This window comes from Ipomoea triloba, chromosome 12, assembly GCF_003576645.1.
Source record: "Ipomoea triloba cultivar NCNSP0323 chromosome 12, ASM357664v1".
Classification (NCBI taxonomy): domain Eukaryota; kingdom Viridiplantae; phylum Streptophyta; class Magnoliopsida; order Solanales; family Convolvulaceae; genus Ipomoea; species Ipomoea triloba.
In genome coordinates, this window is record NC_044927.1 from 20328193 (window position 1) to 20337181 (window position 8989).

At 36.9% G+C, this 8989-nt stretch overlaps 1 long non-coding RNA gene across 1 annotated transcript; it reads left to right on the forward strand.

The window, feature by feature from the left end:
- Positions 1 to 6401: 6401 nt before the first annotated feature.
- LOC116000309 lies at positions 6402 to 7486 on the forward strand. The gene is made up of 3 exons (XR_004094089.1): positions 6402 to 6544; positions 6647 to 6835; positions 6952 to 7486. It is a non-coding gene; the product is annotated as an uncharacterized LOC116000309 (long non-coding RNA).
- The last annotated feature ends 1503 nt before the right edge of the window (positions 7487 to 8989 follow it).

The following is an 8989-nucleotide window of genomic DNA, read 5'->3' on the forward strand; positions in this document are numbered from 1 at the left end:
AGGGCTCACAACCACGTAGTGGGGGGCCCTGACACTTCTCACACTTCTTGCTAGACAATACATATCTCTTGTACATTGAGCACTACGCTCAACATTGTATTCAGATACTCAATAATACTCAAATAATATATCCGGTAACACTTTATTACCGTCATTATTATTATTATTATTTATTTTTTTTGAGCTTAGGTGGATTGCAAGCTTTCTTATTTTGAAAGCTTGCAAACAAGTACAAAAGGTTGTCGGATACAAGCAAATACAAAATTACAAAAAGGCCGCTATACGTGTTGGTCGATCAAGCTGCCACCCATTACTTATATAAGAAGCTAGGACAAGTTGGTCTAAGGACAACTCTAATTGAAATGTAATGTATTACTTTTTCTTTCCGTCTTCAAGCAAAAGTTATGAGGGACTTAAGTATGTACGGAGTAATATGAAAAGTGCAATATTTGTATTTATATTTTTTTAAAAAAATCTAAAACAAATTTATGAATAATATTAATTGGGTGCAACTACTATAATATTAATAGGCTAAAAAAGTATGTATAAACAGATAATAGAGTCAGCATTACTAAAAAAAAATAAATTAATTGGGTGCAACTACTGTACTATTTTGAGTAAAAATAGGCTACAATCTTAGCAACTAAGCAAAACGTTTATAACTTACTTATTAGCTAGTTAGGCACTTACGTTACATGATATCAACTTATGTATTCCCATTTTAATAGAAGACCCTCTTCAATTCCTTCTCGATCCTCTAACATGGTCATGTTAATTTCCTTTCTTCTAGGTTAGTCAAAACTCTCCAACTTTGAGAAATACAACTAACATTTCCCAAAAGAAAAAGAGTTGACCCACGTTAAGTCATCTTGTATTGGTGTCAACTAGCCGCGACTACACACGGCCAAGGTTTCTAATGCATAGCAAGTAAAGACTGGAAAAGATTTCAAATTTGCGAGGAATTGAAGCAGTTTGAATGAAATGGAAAGAGCTCAAAACAACAGCGCAATGTGCATTGATAGTAGACAAGAATGATACACATACTACAAGAAAGACATATGAAATGTGGTCCGTCATATGAACAAGCTAGTAAGTTTATACTTTCAAAAAGCACCCACTTAGAGATGTATATGCTTTTCCGGAAAATCTTACATGAAGATCAAACTCTCAATTCAGTCTAGATTCGATTCTAGATTGCATTTTCTTGATCGCGTCCTCAATTTTAGGAAAATTTGTCTTCAAGGTTTCCCATTGCTTTGTATTCAAGCTTATTCCTGCAGATGGCAATTGAAACGCAAAGACTTGGTTCACATTCACAGCATATAATAACGACAATAAAAGGAACAGGAAAACTAGCATGACCACGTAATAATATAATAGGTTGTTTAAACTACGGTAGCTACAATTTAATTGTTTAAATTATTTGTGCTTTACTATCTTGTCGTTTGTAGCTTGCCCTTGTGGCTGTTGTACCTTGCGGGCGCGCATCTTCCCGGTAAGTTCTTAATCGCTATTTAAATAAGTTGCTTCGTTTTGGATTTGCTAAAAAGCCTGCTTTAGACTAAGAATAAGAAGTTTGGTTGTCTATTGATGCGAAACGATGGCTAGCATCGTATGCGTCTAGACAATCAGAAGATTGGGCGACTCGTTGAAGAAGACTAATCTACTCGCGGCTCGGAGTCATCGGCAGCAGTCTACGTTCCTTGGGGTTGGCGTCTTCGCGTGTGTAGCATCGTCTGCAAGATCTTCGTTAACCTCAAGACTAGAAGAATAAATTTCGTGCAGCTGAAGTTCGATGCAAGACGAAGAAAGCAAAAGGAGCTCGAAAACTGAAGACCCGAAGACCCTCGACTGTGAGGGAACGACAAGAGCAGACGTGACGCGCCAATAAAGAGTTAAAGCACGCCAAGTATAAGCTTCTAGATCGTTGATGAAGAATCCCGTGCGAGCTAAGCTTGTTAACCATAAAGCCTGAAGAATTAGAACTCGAGGTCGTGATTCGCAAACCTTAAGATAGTCCTACCTACCTCTGAAGCGGCAATGAAGGAACAAATTAGAAGTTGCAACCTTGAAGACAAAGAAGACTAAATCAAGTGGAAAGGAAATTCCGGATCCTTAAGACCCCCGAAGATAAGAAGAAATGTCGTAAGCAAGTTGTCTACCCCATGAAGTGCGAAGGAGCTAAGAAGTGGATTAGGCAGTAAGGACCTCGTGCGACCTATTTGGTGCAACTTGAAAGTGGTATCCTGTGTAAGGACTTAAAGAAGGATATTTGTGATTCATCACCTTCGGCTTCTCCTGGAGTGATAAGGTTATGCGGGTTGTATCTTATGGAATAGAGCTTTTTTGAATTTTAAACTCGCGTTGCGTGGGAAGCAAGTCAAGATTCGTCAAGCGGTCAGAGTGTTGTGATCAAATCGTCAAGCCGTGGAAACCACTTAGAGTCGAGAGACTCCCTATCCTTCTTAAAGCCGAATTCTTCTTTGTTCCTTGCAATCCCAATTATCCTTCCATTGAGAAATCCTTTCTATCTGTTCTAAACATCATTCCTATATCTTTTGGAAACCAAATTGTTCTCTGTTTCTTGAAACTCCAAATGTTTTTTTGTTGAAACACCCCTTCTATCTATTCAAAATCTCATTCTTATCTCTACTCGAAACTGAATTCCTTTCTTTCCTCGAAGAATTGCATACCCTATCATTGAAAAAAAAAATCATTTTGCCCTTCTAGATCTCATTCCTAACTCTTCTTGGAACCTAATTTCTTCATTTTCCTTGAACAAACTTGATACCTTATCGTTGCGAAGCTCTTCCGTTGTTTTCAAACATGGTCCTTATCTTTTCTCGAAGCCAAGTTCTGTTATTTTCTTTTCCTTCCTCTAAAGAACTTGATATTTCCTTGGTTGAAAAATCATTTATATTCTTTCAAACATTGTTCTTGTTTGCTTCTTGAAATGATTCTGTGCAAGGTGACAACCTTATTTTCTAAGTTGTAGCCTTGATAACTCTTGATTCCATTCTTAACTAATGTTGTTCTTGAATCTTAAGCCTTAAACCTTTCACTCTCTTTTTCCTTATTGGGTCCAATTTTTTTTCAAAATAAGCATACGTTTTATAAATATTTTCCTCTATCTAATACCATACTAGTTTTAACTTTCTGTCCTGAAAACGAATTTGCCTTATGGAATGGTTCTGAGTTGGATCTTTCAAGAAAAGGGAGTTTGCCTAAGCTGTCAGAAGGTCAAAGCAAAGAAGTATAGAAGCCCGTTCGGTTGGGAAGATTTGGTAAATCGGGTAACCCTAGGACCGTAGTGTCTGCAAGTGTTATCGAAAAAGTTGAGTTGATTCGAGAAAGAATGAAAGCCGCCCATGAACGATAGAAGTCATATGCCGACCAAGTTGGACCAGATGCGTGATGCGTTTCGCGTTTTGCTACTAAAGAAATATGTGCATGATGCACTTCGTGATATCCAGCTTGAAGCTATAACCTTTGAAGATGCTCTATCTTATGAAGAGAAACTAGTGAGAATTTTGGTCACCCAGTCAAGAGAAGTGCACCGGAAAGCAGTGAAGTCTGTGAAGGCGGTGTGATCCAACCGCGTGGCCAAAGGAGCGACCTAGGATGTGGAGGATGTGATGAGAAAGCATTTCCAGCTTTGTTTGATCAAGGTAGGCAAGTTTAAGCATTAGGTAAAATTCTTTTTTAGGTTGTGTGCTATTTCTCTCGCTTAGGTTTGGGTAGTTTAGTGTATGACATTAGCTAGATTGAAGTCTTAGAGTTATGAATAGAATTCTTTCCCAACTGTAGAACAGAAGGACAATCTAACAACACGCCTGGGTGATAAAAGAAAATCCGACGATGTCCCACCTTGTAGGTTGTTTGGTATTGACCTGAATAGCACCTCGGCAGGTTCAACTATCGAGATCTCTAAGGCTGCAGTTGAATAGAGCTGTCGAAACGGGCTGACGGGCCCCGCACCGCCAAAGCCCGCCATATGGCGGGAGCGCGCTAAAATGCCCGCCAAAATACGGCCCTAATGTTGGTCGCCCGCCCCACCCAGCCTTAAGCCCGCGGGCCTTGCCGGGGGCCCGCCAAATTTTAAAAATTTTAAATTTAAATAAAAATTAATATAACATAGATAGTTAAAATATATAATAATAAATTTGTAATTTTTTAAACACAATAATAACTAATAAATAATTAAATACATAAACAAATCATTTATACAATTTAATAGTTTTTTTATGAACTTGAAAATATATATATATATATATATATATATATATATAATATATATATATATATATATGGTAATTGAATTTCAAAATATTGGCTTATAGTTTAGGGTCACACTTGTGTGAGACCGTCTCACGGATCCTTATTTGTGAGACGGGTCGGTTCGGGTCAAGACACCATGCAAATGTCATACTTATATGTGCAAATGTCATACTTATATGCTCAAATATAACACTAATTAAGAATACAATTTTTGTTACTTATTAGAGAAAAAGTAATTGATGGGTGTCGAAACCAACAAATAATAAATACTTACTCTTAAGAATTGTAATAGTGACGAGTAAGGTCGTACCCACAGAGATTGGTTAGACTTATCTTTAGCAATAAATTTAATAAATAATGAAATGAGAATCGAAACTTAAATAGCAATAATAAAATGGAAAATGAAAAATAATTTCAAATAGCAAATAATTATCAAGAAAATGTCAATGGCAAATGGTATCCAACCCAAGGAATAATATCAGTTTAATTCTAACAAGACAGATATTGATATGCAAACCAAACTAACTTTACTCTTTACTAGATTGGTTATGGTTATTAACAAGCTCTAACAACCTGTCTTTCCTTACTTCGTCGGTAATTAAAACAAGCTCTTTAATTACTTCCCTAGCTACTAAACAACCCTAAACAAGCTCTTAGGATTTAATTTACTACCAGCATTATCGAATTAGAAAGACTACCAATCCTAGCCAACAAACTCATAAGCTCGGTTCATTTAAGCTAGACTATATATCTCCATAACACAAATTGAAAATCAGTTATAATCAAATTGTGCTATTTGCTACTAACATCAAAACACTTAAACAATTACGGATTCAAGGTTCTGACTAGCAATTTAATAACTTGACAATTGAACAATGGGCCCTAGTGCAACAATTAATCAAGCAATAAATCATATATATGAATATAACAGAAGATATATAGATAATAAAGCGTAAAGAATAATTTAGGGTAAATAAAGCTCACTGGTCTTGTTGAATCAAACTTCCATAATCCTTGAATTAGAAAAAATAAGAACTCAGCAGTACATCGCAAAGTGTTTACAATATAAATATAAATTGATTCTAGGAAAAACTGATTGCTTTCTACTGAAAAGTGCGTTCCTATTTATATTAATTCAGGCTGAATTTCGTCCGCACATTCGTAGTAATAACTTGCGGCCGAAATCTGTAGAAAATCCCTCGTCGCACACGCAGTCCCGATTCGCGCGCAGCTCGCGGAAGACTTCGCAGAAGCAGTTGCAAAAATCGTTGAACCAGTCGGCTGCTCTAATATTGCTATTTGCGTACAAAATTCAAAGAAAACAAAGGGATTGTTTAGTTTATATGGGATTGGGCTGCTGAACTAAAACAACTAAAATAATTAACCTAATTAAGTTGGGCCCACTAATTAAACAATATAAATGATTGGTCCAAATCATTAACTAAGCTTAATTATTTAATAACTAATATATTAATGCAAAATATAAAATAAAGTGTAAAATAAATATAATGTAAAATAAATAAAATTAATTTATTATAAGAATTAAATATAAATAAGTATAAAAATAATGCTTATCAGTAATACATTTTTCATAATAAGTAATGTTGACAAATGCCCCTTACCTATAAAGGCAAATATAATACTTCTGTGGGAAAATGTAATACTTTTAAATCGAAATATAAAAGTATTGTATTTTCCCTTAAAAGTATTACATTTACCCTTATAAGTAACAAAAATTTTATTCCTGATTAGTATTACATTTGAGCATATAAGTATGACATTTGTGCATATAAGCGTTACATTTGCATCTCGACCCAACCCGACCCGACCCGTCTCATGGTGAGGCGGTCTCACACAAATTTTTGCCTATAGTTTATTGTAAACCATAAACCAAAATACCAAAATTAAAATAGAATTCAATTTTGGAATTTTGGTTTACAGTAAACTGTAAACCAAAACACCAAAATTCAATTTAAATATATATAATTAATTAATTATTATTATTATTATTTAATGTTATAAATTTATGATTTTAGTATTTATTTACTTTAATTTTTTTTATTATATATTTGGTGGGCTCCCGTTGACCCGCCAAGCCCGCAGGACGGAGCGGGCTTAACCCGCAAAGACATCGTCCTTTGGGGATTCAGAGCAAAAGTCTGACCTTTCTATTGATACCAAAGGTCTGAAGCAAGAGCAATCACAGGTCACTCAACCAAAGGAGGGCCAAACCAATCAGAATTCTTCTATTAGAAGTCGTACCAAGGTATACTACACCCCAGTGTAATTTGTTTAGAATTCACTACCATTGAAAGGAAAATTCTAAAAATCTAAAATTTCTGTGTTTTCACGGAAATCCTTTGAGTAGGTTCAAATGCAAGGGGTGGCAGTGGGCCGGGCAGTGGACTTGACAGCAATAAAAGGATACGATGAACTCACAAGTAAACTTGAAGATATGTTTGAGATCCACGGAGAGCTTCGCCCAAGAAAAAAAATGGGAAATTGTCTTCACAGACGATGAGGGAGACACGATGCTTATGGGGGATCATCCATGGCTGTAAGTATCTATTCTTCCTTTTTACTGTTCCTACTAAAATTGAAAGTGCTTCACTACAATAACATGCTCCACTGTTCTTTGTCACCTAACAGAGCTATTTTAATTGATATTTGCAGAGAATTCTGTAGTGTGGTGAGGAGGATTCTTATTTGTTCCAACACTGAGGTAAAGAAAACGAGTGCAGGAAACACACCCCCTTCTTCAGTATCCGAATCACTGTAAACGACAGAAATTCCCCCTTCTAGTCGTATACCTTCCCTGATTGTTTTTCGTGTCCACTCCCATGGTTAAGGAAAAGAACGAGGCTTTCTAGTTTCTTTTCCTTTAGGCTGTCAGAATTAACAAAAAATGAAATTCTTGCAGAATGGAAAGGGTCTGAGTACTAGAATGCTAGTTGGCAGCTCTATATTGACACCATCTGATTAGGGGTAAAACTCCCAAGTTAGAACAAGTTGAGGTGTTAGGGGGGGGGGGGTGCATTGGACTGTTAATGTGAAAACTTTAAGTGTAGTTTGGTTTTTATGTATCTCTGTAAATATGGAAAATGTTGTATTTGGGTCATTTGGCATCTCTGACTTTAAGTGTAAACTCTGTTTAGGTATCAACTGATTGGAGGTAACAGTGGCACCACCTTGGTGCCCTTCTTTTTAGTTGTTCATCTTCTTATTCCCTATTCTCAGAATTATTTCAATTATCATAATCGTTCACTAGAAGATAAAAAAGATGGCCCATATAATTTGGTCACATCACCATCAACCATTTGTATGTTGGGGGTCAATTTTCAAAGGTCTATTCATTCATACAATTAGCAAATGAGGGGCAGGGCTACCAAAAATAAAATAAAAAGGAGTTTCACACCGGAGTAATGTCTACTCAATTGTAGCCATACACTTAATCCATATATTGAAACTGCTCAAAGTAGTAAAGAAGCAATGAGAAGAGAAATTAATTATGTAATTCTATATCTTACACTTAGGCTGGGTTTAGAAACCCGGAAATCAGAAATTTCTGAGTTAAGAATAGCCTAAGATGAATTAAAACTCATTCCAAAAATAATAGTACATAATGACATTGTCTTGAAATATCAATAAGATAAACTAAATAATCATGGAGCTGAGCAGTTTGTTTAACTCTATCCCTCTTCTACCAATTAAAGGCATAACTATTCATTCCATTCCAAAAAAGATGTTGCAATCTCATCATCTATATGCACAACACCTCCCAAAACTCTTAAAAAATAAAGTGGGTACTTACAAAGTTCACCTAGGTCAACTCTTATCCAAACATCTCTTCTAAATGAATAAACTAAAATCAAATTATGAAGCATCCCGTCAACTAGAAACAATATGAACACAATCTCCCCTATACTATTAGAAGTAAAACCCATAGAAGTAGCTTGTACAAACTCCTCACATGGAAGGAGGATCGTCTGCTTCCCCCACTCCGCCTGCATTGATGTGATCTCAAGCGTCCATATCTCTATCCTGTTCCCTTTTCGCAGTAGGGCCGACAAAGTCTTCATCGTGTTCGTCGTCAGGAAGAGGAATGTTAATGAACGATAGGCGACCATTCAACTTTATCCATGGTTCTCGCCCGTACGCCCGCTGCGGGTACGGATCATATTCAGGTGGGAACGATATGACCCTCATAAACCCCTCTGTCGCAACATCCATGGCGACTATATATGGTGATTGGTCACTAATTTTAGGTATGAAATAAATAATCCCATGAATGTGGATGGCATCATCGATGTATCCAGTGAAAAGGGGGGGTTTTATCTCCCTCCATGACTTATCCACTTCTAGAGTTAAAACCCACTGTCGAGTCAACAACCGGGCGGGATCATAGTACACCGTGGATTTGAAAACCTTATATCTCCCCGAAACCGGGTCAAGCCCCACCGCCGCAAAAGAGCAGATATTATGGAATTTGCTCCGAAGTGGTTTTGGTACAACAAAACCGCCATTGCCAATGTTACTACCGGTACCGCACGTCTCGGGGTGGGGCGGCAGAGAAATACGGCGTCCTGTGCTAAGGTCGAAGACGGCGCCGCCTCCAGTTTCGTGGCGGAGCATACACATCATCCTATCGCCACAACTCGAACCGGGCGGCCATTCTAAACCTCGCGAATCTAATTTTTGGACACTGCTATCG